General features: G+C 51.1%; 1 protein-coding gene across 3 annotated transcripts in view; it reads right to left on the reverse strand.

The window, feature by feature from the left end:
- Positions 1-13,295, reverse strand: part of LHPP (phospholysine phosphohistidine inorganic pyrophosphate phosphatase) — a 154,717-nt gene that overhangs the window by 140,871 nt on the left and 551 nt on the right. The gene's annotated exons all lie outside the window — the stretch shown is intronic.

A 13,295-nucleotide genomic window follows, 5' to 3' on the forward strand; every position in this document is an offset into this window, starting at 1 on the left:
CCAAGTAGCTAGAACTACAGGCATGCGCTACCATGCCCGGCTAATTTTTGATTGATTGTAGAGATGAGGTCTCGCCAAGTTGCCCAGGTGGGTCTCAAACCCGCGGGCTCAGGCAACCCACTCACCTCAGCCTCCCAAAGGTGCGGGATTACAGGCTGAGCCACCAAGACCGGCTGGAGAGTTGTTTTTTCAGCAGAAGAATACAGTTGTTCTCATATATCCACAGACGCCCCATTCCCTGCAAGGCTGATGCCCACTAGCTCAGGCCAGGTTACCCGCACTGGGATACGAGCAACAGAGCGGCTTCTGCCCCTGTGACAATGGAGTCTGGCTTCCCAGCTGGGCACCTATAAGAGCCTCAATGGTCAGGCACCTATCACAAGACTCCAGGGGTCCCTGAGCCCCAGCCAAGCCAGGAGTGACGGTGGCACCCACTCTTCTGGTTCCCCAGGACTGCCTGGAAGGAGATAAGGTAATGGCTGGGCACAGAGGAGACCCCATAGATCCCCTGCATGAGCCATGGCCTTTGTCACTAGCTCTGGCAGGGTCAGCTGCTTTTCTTCCTCCCTTCCATTGACCTACCAGGTCAGACCTTCTCGCCAGGCTGGTGGCCAGCTGCTCCTTGGCCCCCGGGTGCCCTTGCCCATGCTCCGCCAGGCACTGCCGGGTAGCAGCACACATCCATGTGTTGTCGAAGTCCAAAGTTTGCACGGCAAGAAGGGACACAGTGACGCAGTGGTGGGGCCCTGACTGGGCCTCTTGGTCCAGGCCAGCCGGACAGTGAACTCGGGGATGGCAATGAGGTCAAGCAGAACTGGTAGACCTCCAGTCGGGGCCCTTACGAAACGCATGCCACAGGTCCCCATGCCTGCGCCTCCGCACTTGCCTGAGAACATCCAGGGTGTTCTCTCTCTGACGCGCCTGAGTCACACAGCCCAGACCACAGGGACAGGCTGAGCCCAGGAGCCTGAGCATGGTTTTAACAGTAATAAACACAATCTAGAATCAAGGGCACAGGCATCAGCAAGCCAGAGGAGACCTCAGAAATCATCCAACCTAAGTGGCTTATCTCACAGCCAGTCTTCCCTAAGGGCCCTGGCGGTTGGCCCAGTGCCAGGCATGGCAGGGGACAAAGACCAAGCACTCTGAGGTGAGGTGGGAGCTTGGCTCAGGACACAGACACACCTCCTCCCTACCACTGCAGCTTGTCACCTAACCCGCTCCAACCTCAGTTTCTGCATCTATAAAATGAGGCACTAACAGTAGCTACTAGACAGAGCTGTCCTAAAGACCATACTACAAAAATAAACACGGGAAGCATCTGGCACATTTCGAGCACTCAGAAAATGGCAGTGATGACCGTGGCAGTGACAATGACAACGATGTCTCTGACAAACCCAGTGCTGGATGCTGGGACATCTCATCACTCGAGGCAGGTACAGCCAGACAAGAAGCCAGGTACCTGGGGAACCAGGGCCAGCAGCAGAAGCCCAGAGTGTGGCACCCAAGGGCACCTTTAGACAAAGGAAAACCTTCACACCAGCAGGAAGCCTGGGAGAACCCAGGACAGGGGAAGCCCCAACACCACCTGGTGACTGGTACTTCTCCCCCACAGGGCTTTTCCAGCATATTCACATGGAATTCTTATAACAATCTAAGAGATGGGTCCATATTCCTACTTACAGATGGGACCTGTGGTTTGGAGGGGTTGAGCAACTGGCCTGGGGCAGAGCTGGGCGGAAATTCTTTTATGTTTGGCCTCATGACAGTATAAACAGATGCGAAAAATACAACTCCTTGAGCAGAACTTAGGGCTTTTGTTTTGAATGTGCACCAAGTTCAACAACTAAAAGACTATTTATTTGCAAAGCAACCCCTCTTCAAAAATCATCTGACCCTTCAACAACAAAATGTTCCTTTAGCTCCTAGATGGGAAGACAGTAAAATGTTGGTTTAAGAGAAGATTTTTTTTTTTGAGTTGGAGTCTCACTCTGTCACCCAGACTGGGTGCAGTGGCCACTCCCGGCCACCACAGCCTCGACCTGCTGGGACTCCAGCGATCCTTCCGCCTCAGCCTTCCAAGTAGCTGGAACTGCAGGCGCGCGCTACCGCGCCCGGCTGATTTTTTATTTAATGTAGAGACGAGGTCTCACCAAGTTGCTCGAACCCATGGGCTCAGGCAATCCACTCACCTCAGCCTCCCAAAGTGCTGGGATGACAGGCTGAGCCACCGAGCCGAGCCAAGAGAAGATATCAATCTCACTTGATTCTTACACCCTGTGGCACAAATATTACAGGTAAACTGAGGCAAAAGGCTAAGGAATGTGCTCCAGACCACACAGCAACTATAGGGCAGAGCTGGAACTGGAAGCCCCAGCTCTCATCCACTAGAGGGGATACCTGCCATTTTTTAGATGACAGGATAAAGCTCTGTAACAGATAAGAGGTGGCACCTGCCTTGGCAAGGGTGCCAACCCTCATTCCTTCTCAAGAGGTGTCTTGGAGCGAGTTTTATCACCTCTCCAAGCCTTAGGCTCCTCCTCTGTAAGCTGGATGGGCACCCGCCGGCCCCAAGGCGTGAGAACACCCTGCACACCACAGAGGGTGGGCACGATCCCTGCCCTGCTGACGTGGCTTCTCTGCACCTCCATGGGGCACTAGGGCGATTCCACTTGTGAACTTCATGAATAACTTGTGTCATACCATACTGGCCAAAGGCTTCTTACCAGAGCCCTTGATTTCCCCAGGTAACACTGCCCACCAAGGCTGAGATCAGAAACACATCTTGCTCCTGACAGCAGAACAAGGCTACAGTCTTCCCACATTCACCTGTCGGCCCTCGGTTTCCTTCCGCACCATTCAAGTTCATGATTTATTATTACTTTACCCCAGATACCCAGGGGCTGTAGTGTTCCTTAATTTTTTTCTTGACAAAAATTGAAGTGTATACACATTATCCTGTAGTTTTTTTTTTCACTTGACATATACAACCTCCAGGTCATAATGTCAACACCAAACAGAGAGCCCTCATTCTGCCACAGCTGCATTGTAGTCTGCAGTCTGGATAAATCATCGCATATTTCATTCATGCCCTCTTGATACCCAGCTTGCTTCTGACACACACATAAATGATAAACATATAAACCGTGGTGTGGGTCACTGCTGCAGACTTCTTCAACACTTGTTATTTATCAAAACACTTTCATCATTTTCATTGAATCACTTCAAAATAAACATTATACGTTTGAACATAGAAAACATACACTAGGCCGGGTCAGGTGTTTCATGCCTATAATCCCAGCACCTTGGGAGGCCAAGGTGAGAGGACTGCCTGAGCCCACAGGTTCAAGACCAGCCTGGCCAAGACCTCATCTCTACAATAAATCAAAAAATTAGCTGGATGTGGTGGCATATGCCTGTAATCCCAACTACTTGGAAAGCTGAGGAGGAAGGATTACCTGAGCCTAGCAGGTTGAGACTGCAGTGGCCATGAGTTAGCTACTGCACTCCATCCTAGGTGACAGAGTGAGGCTCTGACTCAAAAAAAGGAAAGGAAAACATGCACTATTTTGTCCAGGCGCAGTGGCTCATGCCTATAATGACAGCACTTTGGAAGGCCAAGGTGAAAGGACTGCCTGAGCCCACAGGTTTGAGACCAGCCTGGGCAATTTGGTGAGATCTCATCTCTACAATAAATCGAGAAAAATTAGCTTGGCATGGTGTCACATGCCTATAGTTTCAGCTACTTGGAAGGCTGAGGCAGAAGGATCACCCGAGCCCAGGAGGTTGAAACTGCGGTGGCCATGAGTGTGCCACCGCACTCCAGCCTGGGCTACAGTGAGACTCTGACTCAAAAAAATTAAAAAGAAAATATGCACTATTCTGCGGTGGTGTATACCTGTAAGCCCAGCTACCCAGGAGGCTGAGGCTGGAGGATTGCTTAAAGTCAAGAGTTCAAGACCAGCCTGGGCAACATGGTAAGACCCTGTCTCTAAAAACAACACTACTATTCAAACACTGCTCTTCTCTCTTTTTAAAAATTTTAGAATTCTACCCCAAATTTCATTCGGGAATAAATGCTCTGAGGCTATATAAGAGTTCAAAACCTCAGGGAACTGCAAGGGATCTCCAGCCTCCTGTGACCTGTGCATGAACAGAACACATGCCTTAGGCAAGTAGGACAGGGATGAGGTGGGTGCCCTTGGGACTGGATAAGAGAAAGGGAAGGGCAGTGGCTCACGCCTTATAATCCCAGCACTTCGGGAGGCCCTGGTAAAAGGACTGCCTGAGTCCACGGGTTCGAGACCAGCCTGGGCAACTTGGGGAGAACTCATCTCTACAATAAATTTTTTTAAAAATTACCCAGGTGTGGTGGCATATGCCTGTAATTCCGGCTACTTGGAAGGCTGAGGCAGAAGGATCACCTGAGTCCAGCAGGTCAAGGTTGCGGTGGCCGTGAGCACGCCACTGCACTCTAGCCTGGGTGACAGAGTGAGACGACGACTCAAAAAAAAAAAAAAGAGTCAGGGAAGGGAGGGGGTTGTATCTCAAACTCCTCTGTGCTCTTGGGGAATACAAAGGAAAAGGCCTAGAAGGATCCACCATGTCACCCTGGGGAAGTGACCGGAATGGGGCTGAGGACAGAGGACTTGGACTTTCTGCTCTATATATTCACATGCTGGTGGGAGTGTTTACATAAGGAGGCCACTCTTTCTTATGAAACTTAAAATGCCGAAATGGCGAGACAGAAAACACAGGGCCGGGATGAGGGGAGCAGGGTGCTCTTCTCGCCCTCCCCTATCGCTGAAGACGATGCTTCACCTCCTGACAGTAAATGGCATCACAGGTGACCCTTTGTCCAAGGTCCAGGCTGAGTCAGGAAAGCTCCTGTTGGCTTAAATCAACTCAAACAAATGGCCTGTCCCCTGCAATATCCTGCAGGGCCGCTCTGGCAGGTGCTACGCCACGTGTGCTGGGTGAGGGGAAGCAGCACAGGTCAACCTCCAGCCAGGCCCACAGTCCACGTTATTATCGCTCCTACTCCCAGGGACCCGTATCCCTAGGGCCGGATGGTGGCGGGGCAGCCAGGCTGGAGGAGTCCTAGGGTGCCAGGACCAGTCGGACTTACAGGTTCCCCTGGCCCTGGTTCCTCGCTGCTCCAGACCTGCTGGGAGATACCCTGTTTTAACAGGGTCCTCAAGGCTCCCAGTGCACACTGGGGTCTGAGAGGTGCCACTGGAAGGGTGGGCTGTGGGCCTGGCTCAGTGGCACCAGCGATCAGGGTGGTCCTGGGTGGGAATAGCTTTATGAGGCTGCCCTGGGCTGAGACCAAGCCTACTTCCTTCCGCCGGTACCAAAAAGGCTGGCCAGGTCTGGACTGAGCCCAGCAGATGTGCTTTAGTGGCCCAGGACAGGATGCAGTAAACGCCCACCCCCCTTTCACATGCAGATGCCGCTGGGCCATTGGGCCAGGGCCCCTGGGCCAGCCTCTGCAGCCCCCGCTGTGCCAGGCCTGCCTCTGAATGGCTCCCCTTGGGAAGCCCGATCCGCCCAAGAATGGGCTTCAATAAAGAGCCCGTTGGGGGCACCCAGCTGGTTACAGATGTCCCCTGGCCTGTGACCACGCCCACCCACAAGCCCCAGCGAGTGGGCCCCGCCCAGCCAGCAGCATCAGCCTGGCCTCAGAAGCCGGGGTCTCCTGCTCCTTCATCTGGGATGCTCTTAACCCACATGACCGGGTGGTCCGCTCCCTCAGCATCTTCTGATCCCAGCTCACTCCTCATGGGATCCATGAGTCCAGGCACCCCCAGCCCTGGGCTCCCTGTATCGTCTGGCTCAGACACACTAGCCTTTTCCGGGTACGTGCGTTGCCTGCTGGTCTCCCTCCACTGCAGATCTAGCCCTGCTGGGGCATGGGCTTCACCTGCCTGTTCACTGTCACAAGTCCCCAGGGCCCAGGACAAGGTTTTTAGTACCACAGGGGCACTCAACACGTGCTTGGTGGGTGTGTAAGAGAAGGAGTAAATGGAGGCATGCCTCTTTAACAAGGGCTCGGTCACTTTTTCTACTTCTGCCAACTCCTGAACTTCTTGGAGCCTCAGTCTTCACCTGGAAAAGGGGAAAAGCACCCCGACCTCGGGGGCTGGTATGGAGATAAGTTGAGTGGTTAAGCACCTGCATGGCACAGAGCAGGCCTACCTCAATGAACAAGTGGCTACTATTACCGTGGTCGACATTATTTAACAGGCTGCGTTTACACTCCCCCGTGCTCTGTGTCCCTCAATAACATCTGAGGACACCTGAATGAACGGCCCTGCCTGGGAGCCACAGAGTTGTGGAGCTACCAGGTAGGCGTATGCTCCCCCATCCCCCTCACACTTGTCCCTCTGCAGCGGTGGGTCTCACCCCTGAGAACTTCCTCTGAGCTCCCACAAGACTTCAAAGCGGGCTGTGCATATCAAGGAGGCCAGAGAGTAAAAGGCACAAAGACACCCGCTCCTGTAGCTGACAAGCCACACAGGCAGACAGGCGGAGTGCTCGGCTCTGTCCACCCAGGCAAGCAGGGCCTGTTCCAGGAAAGATTCCTGGGAGAGTCCACTCTTGGTCAGTGCCAAGAGAGGAAAATAAGCGTCCTGTATCTCTGGAAAAATCTCATGGAGAGCTCCAAAAGCAAGCACGTTCTGCTGGAAGGGGAAGTTTCCTGAACTACCTTCACTGCCACTTCGGGCATCTGTCACAATACCCGTGGGCACAAAGGGGAGGGTGTGGGGACCTCTCTGGGACTGAGCCCTCAGGAGGCTGGGCCTGAGTGGAGGGGCCTTGTCCTTCAGGGCGGAGAGAAGAGATGAAAAGAGCAGACGGATGTCAGTCAGGAACAGAGGGCATCGCAGTGTGGGCAGGCCCAGGTCTGCAGGCCGCCTTAGGGGCTCTTTCAGTGAAAACCCTATCGGGAAGTCTGCGTAAGTGGAGACCAGCAGAGTGGCCACAAGGGACCAGACAGAGGAGTGGGAACTTGGTCCCTGTGCATGGGAGCCCAGGGGGGTTTCAGAGACCAGGCCAACAATAAAATCTCCCCGATGATGGGTACAATGTGCCCTCATCCATATGTTTTGAGGATGAGAGCATTTCCCCTCGAATATGTAACTGGCTGTGGTGTATTTTAGGATTGTTGTTATATTGCCATTAGATTTACAGAGAGTAGTTGTTACCAGAGACACACTAGCTAGATAAATCTGCAGAAGTTAAAGCAAATCAAAACAAAACTCTCCCTGGAATCAGTCAAGACACCACAGCAGAACCCACAGAGGCTAACAGAAACTTTTCCAATGACACACCCTGGAATCTGCATGCATTTGTTGGACAGTTCTGTATCAGCTTGGGAGCATCTGCTCAAAAGAAGTTGTTAGAGAGACCTTTCCCAATGCCCTCTTCTCCCTCAAAGAACTCCAAGTACAGGTCTGGGTCAGGCAGACCAGGTTCAAGTTGTTCCTGGGCCATCCCAGCTCTTTTTTTTTTTTTTTTTGATTTGGAGTCTCACTCTGTCGCCCAGGCTGGAGTGCAGTGGCCGCTCCTGGCCACCGCAGCCTCAACCTGCTGGGCTCCAGTGATCCTTCCGCCTCCGCCTTCTGAGTAGCCGGAATTACAGGCATGCGCTACCCATGCCCGGCTGATTTTTTGATTTATTGTAGAGATGAGGTCTCACTGCCCAGGTGGGTCTCGAACCCGCGGGCTCAGGCAATCCCCTCACCAGGCTGAGCCACCGAGCCAGGCTCCAGCTCTTTGAAACTGGCAAGCCCTCCCCCTCTCTGAGCTGCAGTTTTTCCTGCAGGTAAACAAGGAGGTTGTTAGGAATCTAAATAAAATAGCAAGAGGGAAGGTCTAATGTCTGGCAGAGAACAAGGGCTCTCTGAGGGCAGCCATCGTGGCTGTTGCCAGAAGACACCTGTGACCTGCACCTGCCTGGAAGGTGTAAACTCCAGACCCATGTTACTGACTGGAAAACAAAGGTTCAGCAACATCACCTATCTTTTCCAAAGCCATTGCCAAAATCATTCTATGCTTCTTAGCCAAAGGCAGACAGGAAGGGACAGAGGCAGTGTTCCTGTCCTTGACCCTACTGTCCTTCACAGGGCTTTTTTTTTTTAGACAGAGTCTTGCTCTGTTGTCCAGGCCAGAGAGCAATGGTGAGATCATAACTCACTGCAGCCTCAAACTCTTGGGTTCAAGCAATCCTTCCACCTCAGCCTTCCAAGTTGCTGGGACTATAGGCGCATGCCACCATGTCTGCTAATTTTTAAAAAAAATTGTGTAGAGACAGTGTCGCTATGTTGTCCAGGCTGGTTTCATACTCCTGGCCTCAAGTGATTATCCAGCCTAGCCTCCCAAAGTGCCAGAATTACAGGCGTAAGCCACCATGCCCAGTCACTTTTGAGGGTTGTTTTGTTTTGTTTTTTGAGTCGGAGTCACACTCTGTCGCCCAGGTTAGAATGCAGTCCCGTGCTCACCGCCACTGCAGCCTCAACCTGTTGCGCTCAGGCAATTCTTCTATCTCAGCCTTCCAAGTAGCTGGAACCACAGGCATGTGCCACCATGCCCAGCTACTTTTTTTTTATTTATTGTAGAGGTGAGGTGTTGCCAAGTAGCCCAGGCTGGTCTCGAACCTGTGGGTTTAAGCGATCCTCTCTCCTCGGCCTCCCAAAGTGCTGGGATTACAGGTGTGAGCCAGTGTACCCGGCGAAGTTTTTTAAAGGTAAAAATGACCCTGCTAAAATAAAAAGGACTGGCAAACCCAAGTGCTGGTGAAGGCGTGGAGCAACTGGGACTCTCAAATATGGCTGGCTTTAAATGTCAAATGGGCCATCGGTTTGCTAAGCTACGGTGTGGCCGTGTGGCTCTTTGAGCTATGGCCGCCATGTTTCCTAGCTTTGGATCCCTCCCCTACCTTGGCGAGGTGAATCTCTCTACCCAATTTACTTTCGAAATAAACTATATTTTCTAATCTGAAAAAAAAGTAAACTGTCTCAGCCACTTTGGAAAACTACACAGCAGCTTAAGCTGTACATTTGCCTACCTTATGGCCCAGCAATTCCATTCCAAGGTCTGCATACCTGATGGATGCGCACCCAGCAGACATGCACCCATGTGCTCACTTAAAGACATGTTCTAGAATGTTCATAGCAGCACTCATCGAAACGAGAAAGTATACTTCATCAACAGAAGAATGAATAAATTGTGATATTCACTCGCTGAAACACTACACAATAATGGGAAGGAACAGTCGACAACCACATGCCACAAATATGAAAAATCTCTCAAATATAACACTGAGTGAAAGAAACACGACACAAAAGGGAACACACTGCATGATTTCATTTGTCAAATTAACAGGCAAGTCGGGCTCGGTGGCTCAGCCTGTAAACCCGCACCTTTGGGAGGCTGACGTGAGTGGATCGCCTGAGCCCGCGGGTTCGAGACTCGCCTGGGCAGCGAGACCTCATCTCTACAATAAATTAAAAAAATTAGCCGGGCGTGGTAGCGCGCGCCTGTAGTTCCAGCTCCTTGGAAGGCTGAGGCGGAAGGATCACCGGAGCCCGGCAGGTCGAGGCTGCGGTGGCCGGGAGCGGCCACTGCACTCCAGTCTGGGCGACAGAGTGAGACTCCAACTCAAAAAAAAAATGTTGCTATACAAACTCATACAGTGAAGAGTTTCTCCCACCCTTTCTCCAACCACCGGCTCCCCTGATCCATGTCCCCCAGCTCATGCCAGACTCAGAAGCAGCCTGTATCCTTGTGGTGTCTTTATGCAAACACAGCAGGAGAAACACACACTTGCATTTCTGCCTTTTCTACACAAAATACAGTGCACTGTGCGCCCTGTTGTGTTTTTGCTATCTCTACCAACAATATGTCTACAGAGAGTGTGCTCATTCCTTCTTATGCTGTATAGACAGATGGATCCCAATACTACCCTACTGATGGATAGCTCACTGCTTTGAATCTTTTGCTGTTCAAAAGTCACGGCCATGAATAATCGTGTGCTTGTGTTATTTCTCATATATGAGTAGAACAAATTCCCAGAAGTGAAACTGCCGATACAGAATGTGAAACGTGTCTTCCTCTGCAATGCATGAAAGGATTTGTTTCCATAAGCTCTCAGAGAGAATGCATTCTCCAACTTTTGTATTTTTGCCAATTTTGTCAAATTGATGAAAAATGGCATTGTGGTATAGTTTTGATTTGCATTTCTCTCATGTGAGTAAGCCTCAGCATCCTTGTTTACTTTCTTAGGAATTGTTGATGTTCCTGGTTCATATTTCTAATGGGCTGCTAATTTGTTGTTGCTGTTGATTTCTAGATTTTGAGGCATAAATGTAAAGGCTCTTTCGCACTCAACGATATCTGGAGTTTTTTTGGTTTTTGTTGGTTTTTTTTTGAGTTGGAGTCTCACTCTGTTGCCCAGGCTGGAGTGCAGTGGCATGCTCACGGACACCACAGCCTCAACCTGCTGGGTTCAGATGATACTTCCACCTCAGCCTTCCATGTAGCTGGAAGTACAGGCATGCGCCTGGCTCATTTCTTTATTTATTAGAGAGACAAGGTCTCACCAAGTTGCCTAGGCTGGTCTCGAGCCCCTGGGCTCAGGCAATCCTCTCGCCTCTGCCTCCCAAAGTGCTGAGATCATAGGCATGAGCCACCACACCTGGCTTCACTCAAAGAATTCAAAAGAAGCCGGGCTCGGTGGCTCAGCCTGTAATCCCACGCCTTTGGGAGGCTGAGGTGAGTGGATTGCCTGAACCCGCGGGTTCGAGACCCACCTGGGCAGCGAGGCCTCATCTCTACAATAAATCAAAAAATCAGCGGGGCGTGGTAGCGCATGCCTGTAATTCCGGCTACTCAGAAGGCTGAGGCGGAAGGATCGCCGGAGCCCAGCAGGCGAGGCTGCGGTGGCCGAGAGCGGCCACTGCACTCCAGTCTGGGCGACAGAGTGAGACTCCAACTCAAAAAAAAAAGAATTCAAAAGAAATCTCCCTTGCTTTCATTTGCACTTACGTGTTTTCACTTTCTATACTTAAATTTCTTCACAACACATAAATTAGGTCATATGATGTGCTTACCTAAAATTTTCACTGACTTCCTACCTCTCTGAATAAAGTCCAGACACCTCTCTGCGGGCCTCAAGTCCCTGCCTGGTGTGACCGACCCACTCCGCAATTCCTCCCCAGACACACCGGGCTCTTCGGCTCCTTGGACATGCCAAGTTCTCTCTCCCTCAGGCCTTTGCAGCCTCTGTTCCTTCTGCCTGGAATGCATTTCCCCGATCTCTTCAGGCAGGTGGCTCCTTACTCCTCTGATGCAGTCCAATGCCTTCCGTCAGAGCTGTCCAGACCCCTCTCTCTAGCACAGGCCACCCTCCCCTGTCACATTCTCTCAGTACTCTACTGTCTTCACATCACCTGTGCCAACCTGTGGTGACTCGGTTTACTCATCTGCATTCAGGTTTGTTTTCCATCTCCTCCAGCCACAAGCCCGAAGAGGCCTCAGTCGCAGCACTGAAGCCCTGGCCTCCTGCTCCCCTAAACGAGACTCACCTCATCCCAAAATACAGCCCAGAGCCCTCTATGTGATTCCCACAGGAGTCATCCACATACTGCTATTATTTGTGACAGAGCCAATCTAAAGCCTGGGGGTCACAGCCTGGGCAGCATAGCAAGACCCTGTCTCTACAAAAAAATTTTTTTAATTAGCCAGGTGTGGTGGCACACACCTGTAGACTCAGTCACTCAGGAGACTGAGATAGGAGGAATGCTTGAGTCTATGAGCTCGAGGTTGCTGGCCTCAAGTAATGAGTAGTGATCAAGCAGTGAGCTATGATCATGCCACTAGCAATAGAGTGAGACCCTGTCCCCAAAATAAAAAAAGATAAAAATGTAAAAAGTGGCCGGGAGCTCATGCCTATAATCCCAGCACTTTGGGAGGCCAAGGTGAGAGGATGGCCTGAGTCCACAGGTTCGAGACCCGCCTGGGCAACTTGGCAAGACCTCACCTCTACAATAAATCAAAAAATTAGTCGGGTGTGGTGGCACACGCCAGTTGTTCCAGCTTCTTGGAAGGCTGAGGCAGAAGGACTGCCTGACCCAGGAGGCCGAGGCTGCGGTGGTCATGAGCGTGCCACTGCACTCCAGCCTGAGTGATAGAGTGAGACTCCAACTCAAAAAAACCCAAAATGTAAAAAGCTTTGGGGTTAGTGCTTTAAAGTAGAGGCGAAGAATGCATTTAACCCTGGACTTCAGCCAATCCCAGGGCCCAGGGCAGTCTCCCAGGTGCTCTTGGAGGCCACGTTTCCTTTTCCAAGTTCCTAGTCTCCCAAACTGCTTTGCAATGCAGGAGAGCTTGAATTCCTGTTATCTCAGCAGCTCCCCTACATAGAGATGGGGTCTCTGAGGAGGCCCACAAAGCTCACTTAACTGCCATCTAGACAAACTGAGTCGCAGAGAAGTCAGGTCACTAACCCAGGGTGCCCCAACCAGTGACTCTGGGAGGCCAAGTCCTGTGCAATTAGCTCTTCCAAACTGGTCACTAGCACTGGGGGGGATACCAACATGAGGCCTTACAAAGCCTAGGTCCAGTGGTGCCAACCATAGCTCTGGAAGTGTCCTCCACGGCAAGCCTTGGTGGACAAGAGGCCTTCCTAACTCCTCTCATCCAAACCAATGCAGTCCAATATAATCATGATGCAAGTCACATACGTAACTTAAAATTTTCCAGTACGCACATTCGCAAGAGTTTTGAAAAGGTGGAATTCATTTAATACACTGTACTTAACCTAAAACAGCACTGAAAATGTTATCATTTTGGTCAGGCCTATGTAACCCCAGCACTTTGGGAGGCAGAGACAGGACGATCACTTGAGACCAGAAGTTCAAGACCACCCCAGGCAACACAGCGAGACCTCCTGTCTACAAAAAAATTTAAAAGTTAGCTGGGCGTGGTGGCGCATGCCCGTAGTCCCAGCTCCTCGGGAGGACCATCTGAGCCCAGGAGTTCAAGGTTGCAGAGAGCTGTGATTATGCCACTGTACTCCAGCCTGGGAGACTGAAAGAGACCTCGACTCAAAAAAATAATAGATAAATAAGATGAAAATAGGTGCTATCATTTCAACACATAACCAAGCAACATAAAACTCTTTTAGCTAGCTATTTTACATGTTTCTCGCTCAATTTTGTTCATCTGACACTTGCAGAATATCTCGATTCACATTTCAAGGGCTCAGCAGCCACATGCATGGCCAAGCCGCT

This window comes from Carlito syrichta, unplaced genomic scaffold, assembly GCF_000164805.1.
Source record: "Carlito syrichta isolate Samal-C Ts95f unplaced genomic scaffold, Tarsius_syrichta-2.0.1 Scaffold305729, whole genome shotgun sequence".
Taxonomy (NCBI): Eukaryota; Metazoa; Chordata; class Mammalia; order Primates; family Tarsiidae; genus Carlito; species Carlito syrichta.